Source organism: Panthera pardus, unplaced genomic scaffold (genome assembly GCF_024362965.1).
Source record: "Panthera pardus isolate Hobbes unplaced genomic scaffold, ASM2436296v1 HiC_scaffold_6, whole genome shotgun sequence".
Taxonomy (NCBI): Eukaryota; Metazoa; Chordata; class Mammalia; order Carnivora; family Felidae; genus Panthera; species Panthera pardus.
In genome coordinates, this window is record NW_026526991.1 from 98580515 (window position 1) to 98597324 (window position 16810).

The following is a 16810-nucleotide window of genomic DNA, read 5'->3' on the forward strand; positions in this document are numbered from 1 at the left end:
GTTCCAAATGCTTTGTTCACTGAAATGAATTAGGTACCTAAGCGAAGCTACTAGAGACCTGGGGTGAAGAAATCTATGCCATGCTGATAAGTACACAGGTAAGGAACAATAATCTGGTCTTCAGTATGGAGTGGAGGCAGAAACAAAGCATAAACTTGGGAGGATTGGTTGTAACATGGCAAGTTCAACAGTGATAAGAGAGGGATATTAAATATTAACATCTCACTGCCAAATTAGGTCTTCAGAAATTATTCTAAGAACTAGTCAAACTATCATAGCCTACCAACATGGATAAGTGCAGGGCTGTCTTGAAGTTTTATCAAACTTGTAATAAAATTAAGCATGTTTTAGTACCTTTTTTTTTTTTTTTTAACGTTTTATTATTGAGAGACAGAGCATGAGCATGGGAGGGGCAGAGAGAGGTGGAGACAGGGAATCTGAAGATGGTTCCGGGGTCTGAGCTGTCAGCACAGAACCTGACGCGGGGCTTGAACCCACAGACCTCTAGATCGTGACCTGAGCCAAAGTCGGATGCTCAACCAACTGAGCCACCCAGGTGCCCCCAGGTTTGAATAGCTTTACAATCTCAACTACATACGGGTCAATTCTATCTCCTCTCCTGGTATCCCTTCTTCCTCTCAACTTTTTCATTGTCATTTCTACGTGATTTGATTAACACTGCTTATTCTGTTACTCCTTTCTGCACCCTTTTTAAAGTCTTTTTTTCCCTACAGTTCCATATATGTAATGCTCATCACTATCTCTCTTCTGTAGTGAATCCAGTGACTTCTCACCTGACTTGTTCTGTTCTCTAGTGCTTTCTTCAGAAAGAACTCTATGCCCCGAGTTCTTTCATGTCCAGAATTGTTCTCTTATTTCTCGAAAGACTGCTTGTCTTAACTCCTTTTGCTCAAGGATATTAGAAGTATTGTTCTGGCTCAGTCAGTTAAGCGGCTGACTTTGGTCATGATCTCATGGTTTTGGTTGTGATCTCACGGTTCGTGAGTTTGAGCCCCTCATCGGGTTCACTGCTGTGAGCACAGCCTGCCTCCCATCCTCTGTTCCCCCTCTCTTCTGTTCCTCCCCTGCTTGTGCTTTCTCAAAAATAAACATTAAAGTATCCTACTGTTGCAAATGCTGAATGTTAATGAGAACTGAGGCCAGCTTGATCCCCCACCCCGCACCCCCCTCCCTAACCCCTTAAGTGTCCTTTTGCCTGACTTTAAAAGGGCCTTTTATCTTTGAAGATAGCTCTTCAAATAGCTCTCTGTTTTGACCATTCTGGATCACCATTTCCTCTTGAACATGGTGTGTGCTCTCAGTTTCATTTAGTAGTCTTGTGAATTGTTCTGTTCCATTATTTTTGTTTTCTCTGGGGAGACCAATTCTGTGTATTTTGAATGGCCTTTGCGTATCTTCTCTGCATCTTTCTCTAGACTCCTTTTTAAATAATTATTTCCAATTTGTATAATTATTTCCCATCCTATAAATTATAATTTATATAATTAACTTTCTTTGTTATTCCACTTTCTATCTTCCGCTTACAGGCATACCTCAGAGATCTTGTGGGTTTGGTTCCAGACCACCGCAATGAAGTAAAGATCACAACAGAGGGAATCAAATGAATTTTTTGGTTTCCCAGTACCCACAAAAGTTAGGTTTATACTATACTGTAGTTTATTACACTTGATCTTAGTCAAAAGGCCAAGATTCTATACTGTAGTTTATTAAGTGTGCAAAACCATTATGTCTAAAAAATGTAGATGCCTTAATACTTGATTGCTAGAAAATACTAAGCATCATCTTTTTACCGGTGGAGGGTCTGGCCTCCCTGTTGATGGCTGCCGACTTGATGAGGGTAGTGGCTGCTGAAGGCTGGTGTGGCTGGGGCAGTTTCTTTAAGACAACAATGACAGTTTGTGCTGCATTGATTGCTTCTTCCTTGCAAGGACAATTTCTATGCAACATGCATCAATGCTGTTTGGTATTTTACCTGCAGTAGAATTTTCTTTCTAAACTGGAGTCCATCCTCTCAAATGCTGCTGCTGCTTTATCAACTAAGATCATGTAATATTCTGAGTGTTTTTCATGTTTATTTTTGAGAGAGAGAGAGCATGAGCTGGGAAGGGGCAGAGAGAGAGGGGGACAGAGGATCGGAAGCAGGTTCTGTACTGACAGCAGATAGCCCAATACGGGGCCCGAACCCATGAATCGTGAGATCATGACCTAAGCTGAAGTTGGACGCTTAACTGACTGAACCACCCAGGTGCCCCAAGATTATGTAAAATTTCACACCCTTTGTTGTCATTTCAACAGTCTTCATGGCATGGTCGCCAGCACTAGATTGCCATTTCAATAAACCACTTTCTTTGCTCATCTGTAAGAAGAAACTCGTCATCCATTCAAATTTTATCATGAGATTGTAGCAATTCAGTCACATCTTCAGGCTCCACATCTAATTCTCATTCTCTTGCTATTGCAGCCACATCTACAGTGACTTTCTCTACTGAGGTCTTGAACCCCTAAAAGTCCTCCATAAGGGTTGGAGTCAACTTCTTCAAAACTTCTGTTAATGTTGCTATGTTGACCTCTTACCTTGAAGAATAGATAGTGGCATCTAGAATAGCAAATCCTTTCCAGAGGTTTTCAATGTACCTTGCCCAGATCTATCAGAAATCACAAACAATGACAGCTATACAGCCTTACAAAAGGTCTTTCTTAAGACTTAAAAACCCTAAAGTAAGACTTAAAGTTGAAATTACTCCTTGCTCCATGAGCTACAGAATGGCTGTTGTGGTAGCAGGCATGAAAACAGCATGAATCTTGTTGGACATCTCCATCAGAGCTCTTGGGTGACCAGGTGCATGGTCAATGAACAGTCATAGTTTGGAACAAATCTTTTCTTCTGAGCAGTAGGTCTCGACAGTGGGTTTAAAATATTCAGTTAACCATATAAACAGTTAATGCTGTCATCCAGGCTTTGTTGTTCCATTTATAGAGCACAGGCAGAGTAGATTGAAAAGTTCTTGAGGGCCCTAGGGTTTTCAGAATGGTAAATGAGGATTGGCTTCAAATTGGTTACCAGCTGCATTAGCCTGTCCTTTGAAGCATGACTTCCCTCCAGCTACGAAAGTCCTAGATGGCATCTTCCAGTAGAGGCCTATTTCACCTGCATTGAAAATAAGTGGTTTGAAAGTATTTTTCCCCATTCTAGTTTTTTTTTTTTTTTTTTTAATTCTCTTAACAAGGTTTTTCATGGAGTAATAGTTCTTGATTTTAACAAAACCCAATTTATGGATTTTTTCCTTTTATGGGTCATGCTTTTAGTGTCAACTCTTAAGAACTCTTTGCCTAGCTCTAGAGCCTGAAGATTTTTCTTCTGTTGCTTAGTTTTCTGTTTAAAAAAAAAATTTTTTTAACATTTATTTATTTTTGAGACAGAGAGAGACAGAGCATGAATGGGGAAGGGTCAGAGAGAGAGGGAGACACAGAATCCGAAATAGGCTCGAGGCTCTGAGCGGTCAGCACAGAGCCCGACGCGGGGCTTGAACTCATGGACTGCGAGATCATGACCTGAGCCGAAGTCAGATGCTTAACCGACTGAGCCACCCAGGCGCCCCTAGTTTTCTGTTTTAAATGTAAGTCGATTCATTTAAAGTTAATTTTTCTATTAGGTCTGAAACTTACATAGAGGTTCATTTTTTAGCCTGTAGAAAGCCAACTTCTCTAACAGCATTTATTCAAAAGGCGATCCTTCCTCCACCGAATTCCATACCTTAGTCAAATCCACCCCACTCCTTGTTTTATTACTGTGGTCAAAATACCATAAAGTTTACCATTTTAACCATTTTTAGTGACACAGTTCACTGTCATAAAGTAGTTTCATATTGCTGTGCAGAAATCTCCATATTCTACCTACTTGCTATAAGTGTAATCATATAATTTGTCTCTTTGCGTCTGGTGTATCTCATTCAGGATGTTTTCCAGCTCCTCCATGTTGTAGGAGTATAGACCACAATTTGTTTATCCATTAATCCATCCATCAATCCATTCCTTTTAAAGACCCTTTTGGGAAGCCTCCTACAACAACACACCTGCTTGTCCCTCTTTAGCTGGTGCTTAATCCCACGACCGTACCTGATCATACGAGTGGTTTGGAAATGTACGTAGTTAGCTGAGCAGTAATAAGCCCAGCTAAAAATCAGAGTCTATTACTAAGGAAGACAAAACCGATTTGAGACGCAACTATTAGTCTCCATATTTGGGTGATATCAAAAGGAGTTACCTCGTCTTCAGAATAGAATTCAGTGCTCAGGATAGTGAATTCTGGAATTGTTTTCCTTTTCTTCGGTATTTACTCCACTTTTTTTAAGTGTTAGATTTTTAGGTAGTCTCTACACCCAACGTGGGGCTCAAATTCATGATCCCAAGATCAAGAATCCCATGTTCTGGGGTGTCTGGGTGGCTCAATTGGCTAAGCATCTGACTCTTGATTGCAGCTCAGGCCCAGGTCCCAGTGTTGTGGGATTGAGCCTCCTATCTGGCTCTGTGCTGAGCATGGAGCCTGATTGGGATCCTATCCCCTCCCCTCCCCTCCCCTCCCCTCCCCTCACCTTCTCCTCCCCCTCCCCTCCCCATCCCCTCCCCATCCCCTCCCTTCTTTCCTTCTTTCCTTCCTTCCTCTCTCACTCTCTCCCTCTCTTTCCCTTCCCCCCTCTCCCACTGCCCCTCTCCCCTGCCCGCACTCTTTCTCCAAAAAATAAGAAGATAATAGTATAAGGCTCTTTCCACTATTTAGAAGCCATGGAGGCCTGCTGGTGACAGGACGTCTAAACCAAGTGTCTGGAAGGCTCTGGGCTAAGGCCAATTTTGCTGGTTATAAGTAGTGTCTCTGAAACCAAAGGGCCCACACAGCTCTTCTTAAAATTGAAGGTAAAAAAAAATAAAAAGAAGGTATATTTGTTCAAGATGAAACAATTCTGTCAAAGCGAGACACAGGCTTATGTGTGCAAAGCAGAGAACACCAGAGTAATTTGAGAAAGGTAACTGGTGCCCAAAGAAACAGCGGCAGCGTTCGTGCCTAATTCCTGCGAAGGCCATCGGGCACGGGATCCAGGTGATGCTGTAAGTCTCAAGGCTTTAAAAGTTTAAAAAGTAAGTAATTTCACAGTATGGATTTGTCAAAGAAAACAATGAGATAGCAATATGATAAAAATTACATTTCTTAATAACCTCCTCTTTCAATTTGCTACCAGAAAAAAATTTAATTTTCTTGAGGAACTATTAAGTTCTCTTATGAAACTACCTAATGAATACGTCCCTGTTTCCCTTTTTGCCCTGCAGACAGGGAAGACGGGTGCTAAATTTAATGTTTAAGCCTAGTTACTAGAGATAGAGCCACTAGTTAGTGTGTTAGCTCTTTTCTCTTTTTCAAGGTAAGCTATTCTCTTTCTACCTAAACTGGTTTATTGTAAATACATATCTTATTTTAAGCCACCCGAAATCCAATTTGGAAACTGATTTCAATGTTTTTCTTACATTTTGAAGATTGGGCCGGGCGTCTTCCGCAGGGCAAGAAATCTCCCGCAGGGACCTAGAGACGGCCTTTCCCGAGGCTTGTCAGGGTCCAAAGAAGTGAGCCCACAGCCCAATCCAACAAATGCGTGTTGGCTTTTCTTGCTGCGGCCAAGGGGACGTCCCAATAAAGCCTTTGCCCTGATAGGCACTGCTGGTGTTTCTCAGCCCGGATCTGGAACCTCCCGCCGGCTGCAGAGGAAGTGAGCCCTAGACGAGGCGGGAGGCCATTCCAGAAGGTCCCTCTGTCCTGACCGCTCAGACCGAGCCCTCTAAGCCTAGGGGCGCAGGGAGGCGTGGCCTCCCCCAGGGCAGGATGCTCGGCGGCTTGCACCTTAAAGCTCTGCCAATTGGAGGCTCCTGTGCCGGCGCAGAAGCTATCAGTGAGCACCTCCAATTCGCTGGGCTGGCTGTTGCAAGAGTTTGTGGTGGCAGAAGCATGTGCTCCATGCTCTAATTTCCAGGCTAACCACGACCCCCGTCCCGAGTGTGGTTCCACAGGGTATATGGAGAAAATTACACGCAGCTCATCAAAGAGGAATGAATTGAAAAGCTGCCGCTCTGCTCTGGTGGAACATCACTTACTTCTGGAAATCTGAAGGGTCTGTCGTGGGCGTGGCTTTGGTCTTCGCTTGACTTGTCATCGTTTGGGACAGCGGGGCAGAAAAACTCTGGAAGGGGCCCAGAGACAAATCGAGTCCATGTAGCTACCTTCTACCCTTGCATAAGAGCCTTAGGGGTTGTACCTCAGACAGACAGTAGGATGAATGGACTTATGCCCCCTCGCTCTTGGGGACTTGTGCTGCACCTCCACCTCCTGTATAGATCCCCAGTGAGCAAAATAAAGAGTAGAATAGTTCCCTCTCCTATTGTAATTTGGTTTGGGACAGGAATTTGGTTTGGAATGTGGTAGCAGGCATGGAAATGGGGGTAGCGACTCTAGGCCTCAGTTTACCAACTACCTACCTTGCCTTTCTGCTGCTTACTTAAAACTTTGAGGATATATTTTCAGCAAAAAAGTTTATTTCTCAGCCCAAACATCTGTTTCCCCCTCAATACTAACCCCCAAGAAGAAGTAACATTGCAGATGTACAACTAAAATACATACAGATCTCCCACTTTAGGTACTTAGAAAGAAATCCAAACTTGTCTGTATTCAGACGAGACGCATCCATATTTCAGATACTTGAAGCTGCCGGAAAAACCATTCTTTTTATTTTTTTTTTCCCCTGAAAATCATCCTTCGCCCGAACAAGTTTTATCCATGCAAAAAGCATGGGAAGCATAATCATTGTTTGCTACCAGTGTTCCATCACACTCCTAGATCAGTGGTTCTCAACTGAGGTTGCAATTAGACTCACCCGTGGCACTTTTAAATTTTTTTTTTTTTTTTAACGTTTATTTATTTTTGAGACAGAGAGAGAGACAGAGCATGAACGGGGGAGGAGCAGAGAGAGAGGGAGACACAGAATTGGAAGCAGGCTCCAGGCTCTGAGCCATCAGCCCAGAGCCTGACACGGGGCACGAACTCACAGACCGTGAGATCGCGACCTGAGCTGAAGTCGGACGCTTAACCGACTGAGCTACCCAGGCGCCCCATTTTTTTTATTTATTTATTTATTTTTTTTTTTAAACAATACCTAATCTGGGCCCATCTCCAGACCTATTAAATCTCAGTTTTCCAGGGCAGGGTTGAGGCAGAGGCAGAGGCAGAGGCAGATAAATATATATATATATATATATATATATATATATATATATATATACACACACACACACACACATATATATATATATACACACACATATATATATATACACACATATATATATATATATACACACACATATATATATGTATATATATTTCTCCCCCTCCCCCTCCCCCTCCCCCCAGCTGATTCTAACATGCGATCAAGTTTGGGAACTACTGCTCTTGAGTCTCTGCCAGTATCTGTAAAGACATCCCTACCTGAAGTTTCCCATCTGGATTTCCTTCTCACGAAAGGAACCGCGATTGCAGGGGAAACCACCTATGTAGGTCGCATATCTCAATCCCTTGGACCTTATAATCTTTAAACTCTTTTTTTTGCTCCCCAAACCTCTCCAACTGAGAAGGTAGAATCAGTATGGCGTTGAGAACTGCACGCAGTAAAGCTCAAGACGGATGATAAACACCGTAAGTAGTTCTCAACTGGGGGCATTCCCTTCTCCACCCCCCCCCCCGCCCCCCCCCCCCCCCCCCCCCCATCTGGCACCGGCTGGAGTGTTTGGAGGCATTTTATTGGATGACTCCAACTAAGGGAGTGCTGCTGACACCTAGTGGGTAAAGGTCGGAGACGCTGCAAAACCGCTGCAATGCAGAGCTCTCTAAAACAAAGAATTATCTAACACAAAATGTCAACAATGATTGTATTCATCAGTGTCCTTAAGTCCAGAATGTTTTACAACTTCATGTTCCCTGGGGAAATAAAGCCTGACACTTCCCATACTCTGTTTTTACACATTTAATTGTGTGATTAGAAAGTGAATAATCACTAAAAAAAAAAAAAATAGAAAAGTGAATAATCACTAAGGATTAAATTTAGGAACGATAAGGGGGGAAAAAAAGCTTGTTTATGTTGAGGGAGGAAGGGATGGGATCACTGATGGATACTGATACACTGTTGTACTCTTATATATATCATCCAGAGTTGTTTTTACATATTTACTGAGTTTACGGTAGCAGAGAAATAGAAATCTCTTAAATAAAAAAGCAGAGGGATAGGACTTACCATGTTTATGTCCTGATTTATTCACTCATTTAGGGAAAACAGTATGATTTCAAAAACTTAAAGGGGGCGCCTGGGTGACTCAGCTGGTTAAACATCGGCCTTCGGCCCAGGTTCTGATCTCACAGTTCGTGAGTTCCGTGAGTTCGAGCCGTAGGGGGGCTCTCTGCTCTCAGTGAAGAGTCCACTTTGGATCCTCTGTCTCCTCTCTCTCCCCCGCGCACTTGCTCTCTCTGAAAAATAAGCATTAACAAAGAAAAATACTTCTGAGTCTGACTTCTCTAAAACCTGAGCCCGATGTGACAATTTGGGAAAATCGAGATTTTTTCAAGGAACAGGTTTTCCTGTTCAACCTTAACCCAGAGGGGGCGACCCTGGCGCCATAGCAGAGTTCTAATCTAACTGATTTATGAGTTCCTCCGGGCTCCAAGTTGAAAGCCTCCACAGCAAGCTTTAGGTAAGCCAAATGCCTGCCTTAAATGCCTGACAGCAGTGTTTCTCAGATTTTAATGTGCACACAAATCCCCGGAGGATGTTGCTAAGGTACAGGTTATGATTCAATAGGTCTGACTTTGGGTCTGCTCCCACGTTATATCGATGCTGCTGATTGATGGTAGAGCACATTTTGACTGGCCTAGAGAAAAAAAAAGGGTAGGGCCAGAAGGGGTCCTGCTGAGTCACAGTCCTGGCAATAATCCAACATGTCTGAAGAGCTCGTTAAAAGATACCCTTCCAAGACTGTTCTGCACTAGAGGATGGGGTCCTCCAGCGGGACTACACGATGGGGCAAAGGGATAGAAATCCAGGGGTGAGAACTGGACCATATGTCCCCTACTGGAAAGAATACTCCATTACTCCTTGAACATAATTGGGAAGAATGATCCTTCTCTCCTTAGGTTGGTGTTCAGGCCAATACACTGTCACGGTCTCATCAACCTTTCCTTATCAGCAATAAGGCTAGGATGATGGAAATGTTCATAATTCAAGGTCTACAGAAGTCTAACTAACCTAGAAGTCTCAGAGAGAATCCCAAGCAGGCTCTGCACTGTCAGCACAAAGCTCAACGTGGGGCTCAGTCTCACAAACTGTGAGATCATGACCTGAGCCGAAATCAAGGGTCAGATGCTTAACCCACTGAGCCACCCAGTCGCCCCTATCAAAAACATTATTTTTTCAAGTTTATTTACTTATTTTTAAGAGAGAGAGTGTAAATGGGGCAGGGGCAGAGGGGGGGGGTGGGCAGAGGATCTGAGACGGGCCCTGAGATGTCAGCAGAGAACCTGATGTGTGGGGCTGGAACTCACGAACGTGAGATCATGACCTGAGCTGAAGGCAGACACTTAACTGACTGAGACAACCAGGTACCCCACTAATCAGCTGTTGTTTTAAAATCATCCTGGATTATCTGGGTGGCCCAATAGAATCAGAAGGGTTTTTAAACATGGAAGAGGGAAGCGGAAAAGAGTTTGCTAGAAGGAGATGTGAGAAGGACCCAACCCACTGTGGTTGCTTGCTTTGAAGACAAAGGAAGGGGGCCAGGAGCCAAGGAATGCCAGTAGCTGGTACCGGTTGGAGAAGAGAAGGAAACGGATTCTTCCCTAGAGCTTTTAGAAGGGAAACCCAGCCCTGCCAGCACTTTGATTTTAGCCAGCAAGAGCTGGCTATAGAATGGCTATTTTGACCTATAGAATGAACTGCAAGATAATAAATTCATGGTGCTTTCAAGCCACTAAGTTTGTGGTGATTTGTTGCAGCGACAATAGAGCAATAACACAGGGGGAGGAGACAATAGGAATAACTCTTGGTTTTCAACCTGGGACAATTTTGTCCCCCAACGTAGTAATGTCTGGAGACATTTTTGCTTGTCATGACTGAACGCAGGGGGTACAACCAGCATCTATTGGGTAGTGGTCAAGAATGCTGGTAAATGTTCTGTAATGCACAGGGCAGCCCCTCAACAAAGAATTATCCGGCTCAAGATGTTACTAATGCTGCTATTAAGAAACCCGAGAGAGAGGCGCCTGGGTGGCTCAGTCGGTTGGGCGTCTCACTTCGGCTCAGGTCATGATCTCACAGTCCGTGAGTTCGAGCCCCGCGTCGGGCTCTGTGCTGACAGCTCGGAGCTCAGAACTCAGAGCCCAGAGCCTGCTTCGGATTCTGTGTCCCCCTCTCTCTCTGCCCCTCCCTCGCTCATGCTCTGTCTCTCTCTCTCTCTCTCTGTCAAAAATAAGCAAACATTAAAAAAAATTTTTTTAAGAAATCTGGGAGAAATGTAGATTACTGTCAAGGTACCAGCATTTGTTTTGAACGCTGGTTTCATGAGTGCCCCTTGAATTATTAAAACTGATGACATAGCTGATTATAAATAAATAAAGGCAGGCCATTTGTAGACTAACAAGGGCATGGCTCGAATTGTCACAAACCAAGGTTTGTGATTAATCCATAAGTGTGTACCCCAGATTCCGGGAGAAAATAATGATGAAACAGATAAATAAAAGAAGCCATGAGAAAGTTTGCCAGTTAGCTCACCATGTTCTCACTACCAGGTTATAAGGAAAGTCTGCTTCAGACCAAATACCGAGGTATACTCAGACATTCGGCATTTATTCATTAATAAGGATACACAAAACATTTCGTACAAGCTGTTCTATAGACCCAGTGGTGTTTCAGCTTTCAGTCTTTTTAGGTCCCTGAACTAATACCTCTCATGATAGGTTCATGCCAGGCAGATGTGACAACATTCCAGAGGCAACTACAAATTCTGTCAAACAGGGAAAGTTAGTATTCAAGCCACAAAGGCCTCAGGCCTTACAGAATTCTTCCTTTTTTTTTTTTTTTTAAGTTTATTTCTTCATTTTTCAGAGAGAGAAAGAGAGACAGAGAGAGCATGAGTGCTTGTGGTGGAGGAGCAGAGAGAGAGAGGGAGACCCAGAATCCGAAGCAGGCTCCAGGCTCTGAGCTGTCCACACAGAGCCCGATGCAGGGCTTGAACCCATGGACCGCGAGATCATGACCTGAGCCAAAGTCAGACACTTAACCAACTGAGCCACCCAGACGCCTTTCTTGCAGAATTCTTATTCCCTCTTCATGCAAGAAAGGAGAAGTCTCTAAAATATTTTTACCAATGCATGTATCTTAAATACCTTTACTTTCAACTGGGTCCATTTATAACAAGTCTCTAATGTCACCAATAAAAACACAACTTGTCATAGTCACTCTGCAAATTCACCAAGTCTTGGGTTCTAATCAAGATAAGGATATCAGAAGCATTTTTTCATAGGTGTCTCTAGAATGTGGCTTTTCTTACATAAACTGGATTGTCACTAAAGTATGGATACTGAATTAAGGCAGCTAACTACCCCTGAAGTTTAAACAAACTAGGACATACAACATACAACATCTGGCCAAAGCTAGATGCTCACCCAACTGAGCCACCCAGGTGCCCCGAATCACCAGAGCTTTTAAATGTCATTCTGGCCACTAGGCCAGAGACAAGCCTAGAGAGGTGTGTCCAGTCTTATATCTAGACACTTCTAAGGCTTGGTTCAAATTACCAGCAATGGCAATGATTCCATGAAGGAATTCTCTATGGGCCTTGCCATATCCTGGGAAGTCTCTTTAAAAACAGGCATGGTTTTTGAGGTGCCTGGGTGGCACAGTCGGTTAAGCATCCGACTTTAGCTCAGGTCATGATCTCACAGTCCATGGGTTTGAGCCCCACATTGGGCTCTGTGCTGACAGCTCAGAGCCTGGAGCCTGCTTCGGATTCTGGGTCTCCCTCTCTCTCTCTCTGCCCCTCCCCTGCTCATGCTCTGTCTCTCTCTCTCTCAAGAATAAATAAACATTAAAACAAATTTTTTAAAAAAATTAAAAAACAGGCATGGTTCCTCTCTAGTCTCAGATCTCCAAAAAAGAACATTCCTTTATACTGCCACAGTTGGAACCGACCTCAGACAGGGGACAGGCTATAAAGTACCTCAAACGCATGTAGAAATCTCTATCTTCCTACCCCAAGTCCTTCCTCCACATCTCAGTGTCATCTGTTTGTGGGAAAGAAACCAGGATTAAGTTTGTTCTGCTTCTGTACTTCTTTCAAATCTCTTCCCTCTTATACTAGGGCTGTGCAGTAACCAAAGAAGACAGAAATCCAAACATTTGAATTCTCTGATTTTGCCATGACCGCACTATTGGGGGTTCGAAAGGGAAATTATGCCTCCATTAATACCTCACCTATACCCCACCACAATGGGCTGAGGATGTGGACTCCTTGGCATTGAACTCTGATGATTCCTGGTCAGTAGCCTCCCATCACAGTCGACAGACTGAGCCTTTAAGATAAGGGCTAAAAAGTACCTGTGGGACTTCATGATGTGAAGATAACCATCGGTGATGTGAAGTTGAGCAGTTTCTATGGAGTTGTAGGAAAACTGAGGCAACAAAATTAACACTACTTTTGAGTATTATGGATGATAGGAGGATGCAAGGTATTTGCCAAGTTTTGGATTTCGGTTGCCGGTGGTGTTCTAAGAGAAGGAACTGGAGCCCGTTACTAGAAAAAAGGAACTCGCGCTGCCTGGGTGGCCTCCGTTGGTGAAGCATCCGACTTCAGCTCAGCTCACGATCTCCGGGTTCGCCGGTTCGATTTCCGCATCAGGCGCGCTGTTATCAGCCTGTCAGTGCAGAGCCTAGAGCCTGCTTCAGATTCCGTGTCTCCCTCTCTTTTTAGCCCTCCCTGATTTGTGCTCTGTCTCTCAAAAATGAATCAACATTATGGGGCACCTGGGTGGCTCAGTCGGTTGAGCGTCCGACTTCGGCTCAGGTCATGATCTCGCGGTTTGTGAGTTCGAGCCCCGCATTGGGCTCTGAGCTGACGGCTTGAGCCTGCTTCAGATTCGGTGTCTCCTCCTCTCTCTGCCTTTCACCTGCTCATGCTCTGTCTCTCTCTGTCTCTCAGTAATAAATAAATGTTAAAAAAAAAATGAATCAACATTAAACAAAATTTTAAAAAAGGAAAGGAAAGGAAGAAGGAATTCACAAGTCTTTGTCATTTTGTTTTATTTATTTATTTGTTTTTACTTTAGAGAGAGAGGGCATGAGCAGGGGAGAGGGGCAGAGAGGGGAATCTCAAGAAGGCTCCCCTATCAGTGTGGAGCCCAAAGCAGGGCTCAATCCCACCATCCTGGGATCATGACCTGAGCCAAAATCAAGAGTCAATTGCTCAACCAACTGAACCACGCAGGCAACCCAGGACTTCACGTCTTTGGACCATGGGGAAGAGGAACATCAGAGCTGTGGTGACTGCTTGGCCCCAAAGGAGGAGAAGAAAAGGTAGAGGGTCTCAGCCTTGAGATTTGAGAGCAGGAGTTGGGATACACAGGAGCAGAGAGGACTTTCTTTCTTTGTTGTTGTTTTTTTAAATTTTTTTTTTAACGTTTATTAATTTTTGAGACAGGGGAGACAGCATGAACGGGGGAGGGTCAGAGAGAGAGGGAGACACAAAATCTGAAACAGGCTCCAGGCTCTGAGCCATCAGCACAGAGCCCGACGCGGGGCTCGAACTCACAGACCGCGGGATCATGACCTGAGCCGAAGTGGGATGCTTAACCGACTGACCCACCCAGGCGCCCCAGAGAGGACTTTATTAACAAGAGGAAAATACATTACGTGCAATCACACAACGGCCTGTTTCTCAGTGAGGTGGAAGAAGGGTCATCTGCTGAGAGTGAGGGAGACAGCAATTCTGTGGCTGACATTAGAAGTGTTGGGTAATCACAGTAATAATCCTTGCTAATTAATAGTTATACAGTGTTACTGGGTACCAAACCCTATGCTAGGTGCTATACGCACATTTTCACATTTACTCATCGCCACAGCCCTATGCGGTAGAAACTCTTACTATTCCCATCACACATACAAGGACGGGAGATAAGTTGCTTGCCCAAGTTTGCACAGCGAGTCCTTGTGTGGAGTCCTTTCTTGTTTCAGGTTGGAGAATGAATCCGGTCCCTGTTACTCCATCTTGGCCAGAAGTCCTTGTAGTATGTCTTGATTTGTTTGTTTTTGTTTTTAAAAAATTTTTAATGTTTGTTTTTTGAGAAAGAGAGAGAGAGAGAGACAGAGACAGAGACAGAGCATGAGTGGGGGAGGGGCAGAGAGAGAGGGAGACACAGAATCCGAAGCAGGCTCCAGGCTCCGAGCTGTCAGCACAGAGCTGGACGCAGGGCTCCAACTCATGAACGGCAAGATCATGACCTGAGCCAAAGTTGGATGCTTAACCAACTGACCCAGGTACCCCTAGTATATCTTAATTTGAGGGAGCATATTTCTTTTTTTTTAATTGATATTTATATGTAATTTATATTAGAATTCTTTTTTTTAATTTTATTTTTTTAATTTACATTCAAATTAGTTAGCATATAGTGCAACAATGATTTCAGGAGTAGATTCCTTAATGCCCCTTACCCATTTAGCCCATTCCCCCTCCCATACTCCTTCCAGTAACCCTCTGTTTGTTCTCCATACTTATGAGTCTCTTACGCCTTGTCCTCCCTGTTTTTATATTATTTTTGTTTCCTTTCCCTTATGTTCATCTATTTTGTCTCTTAAAATCCTCATATGAGTGAGGTCGTATGATATTTGTCTTTCTCTGACTGACTAATTTTGCTTCGCATAATACCCTCTAGTTCCATCCACATTATTGTGAATGGCAAGATTTCATTCTTTTTGATTGCCGAGTAATACTCCATTGTGTATATATATATATATATATATATATATATATATATATATATATATACACACCACATCTTCTTTATCCATGCATCCATCAATGGACATTTGGGCTCTTTCTATACTTTGGCTTTTGTTGATAGTGCTGCGATAAACACTGGGGTGCATGTGTCCTTTCAAAACAGCACCCCTGTATCCCTTGGATAAATCCCTAGTAGTGCAATTGCTGGGTCGTAGGGTAGTTCTGTTTTTAGTTTTTTGAGGAACCTCCATACTGTTTTCCAGAGGGGCTGCACCAGCTTGCATTCCCATTTTCTTTAAATAATTGTTTTAAATGTTTATTAATTTTGGGGAGATAGAGAGACAGAGTGAGGGAGGGGCATAGAGAGAGATTCACAGAATCTGAAACAGGCTCCAGGCTCTGAGCTGTCAGCACAGAGCCCGATGCAGGACTCAAACCCACGAAGCGCAGGATCATGACCTGGGCCAAAGTCAGACACTCAACCGACTGAGCCACCCAAAGGTGCCCCTAAGTGAGCATCTTTCAAGTACCCAGTAGTGATATGTGGCTAATGGCTATCCTCGTGGACAGTGTGGGACTAGAAGGTCTGAGAATCTAGATGAAGTTGAAAGCCATGAACTGATAGTAAAATACATCTTCAGTGTGATGTGACTTTCTCTGTGAGTTCTAAACTGAACAGTGTGAGGCAGGTGGGACGGAAAGACTGAGATGCGGAATAAGTAATGCTTCAAGTAAAAGTTCAGATGTGCAACTCTGGGATCCAGACCAGTTGAGGAAGGAAGAGAGACTGGAAGGATCCCATGGTCTGGAAGACATGAGGTGATAAGGAACTGAGGGTGGAAGGAGTTTCAGGAGGATCGTGGACCATCCTGAATTTGGGGGTGGCACCCTTCGAGGGTTCAGCTCCAGGATGCCGAGAATCGCGAGGCATAGCATTTGTGGGTCCGCCTATGCCGATACTCAAGGATAACATCCATCTACATATGAAATAGAAAACTAGAAGGTTTAGCGAGAGTCTTAGAAGCAGTAAATAAACACGGGCGCCTGAGTAGTTCAGTCCGTTGAGCACCTGACTCTCGATTTCCGCTCAGGTCATGATCCCAGGGTCACAGGATCCAAGCTCTGCTCAGCGCAAAGCCTGCTTGAGATTCTCTCTCTCCCCCACTCTGCCCCTCTTCCCTGCTGGTGCACACACACTCTCTCTCTTAAAAAAAAAAAAAAAATTAAAGGAAAAGAAGCAACAAACACATCATTTTTCGACACTGATTAGCAACATGGAGAAAAGGTGTCTCCGAATGTTTTCTAATCAAAGCAAAATCTTGCCAAATGCTGATACCCCGTTTGCCGAATTTCCCCAGAGACACATTGATCCGAAGAATTAATCTGCTCCCTACCAATCTAGGAAGTGTGTCAGATCGGTGGGTAGACATAGAGGTTTTTGAGTATGTGCCAGAGTCCGGCCCCAGCAGGTCCAGGGGTTCCCGAAGGATGAACGGCGTCGACGAAAGAGTGAAAATAAAATAAAACAAAAATAAAAATGGACACGGACAACAGCAGTGTGTTGGACTGGCCGCTTTATTGTGGCAAACGAGGCATTATATTTGCTAGCAATTTCCTTATGCTAGCAAATTCCTCTATGTTTTCTGGCATTCCCTAATTCTAAAAATGTTCCTATGTGTAATCACCCTTTAAGGAATAACATGGTTATTTTCTC

At 43.8% G+C, this 16810-nt stretch overlaps 1 pseudogene; it reads left to right on the forward strand.

Moving 5' to 3' along the window:
* The first annotated feature begins 80 nt into the window (after positions 1-80).
* On the forward strand, positions 81-6281 carry LOC109276158 (protein JTB-like; annotated as a pseudogene).
* Positions 6282-16810: the final 10529 nt, after the last annotated feature.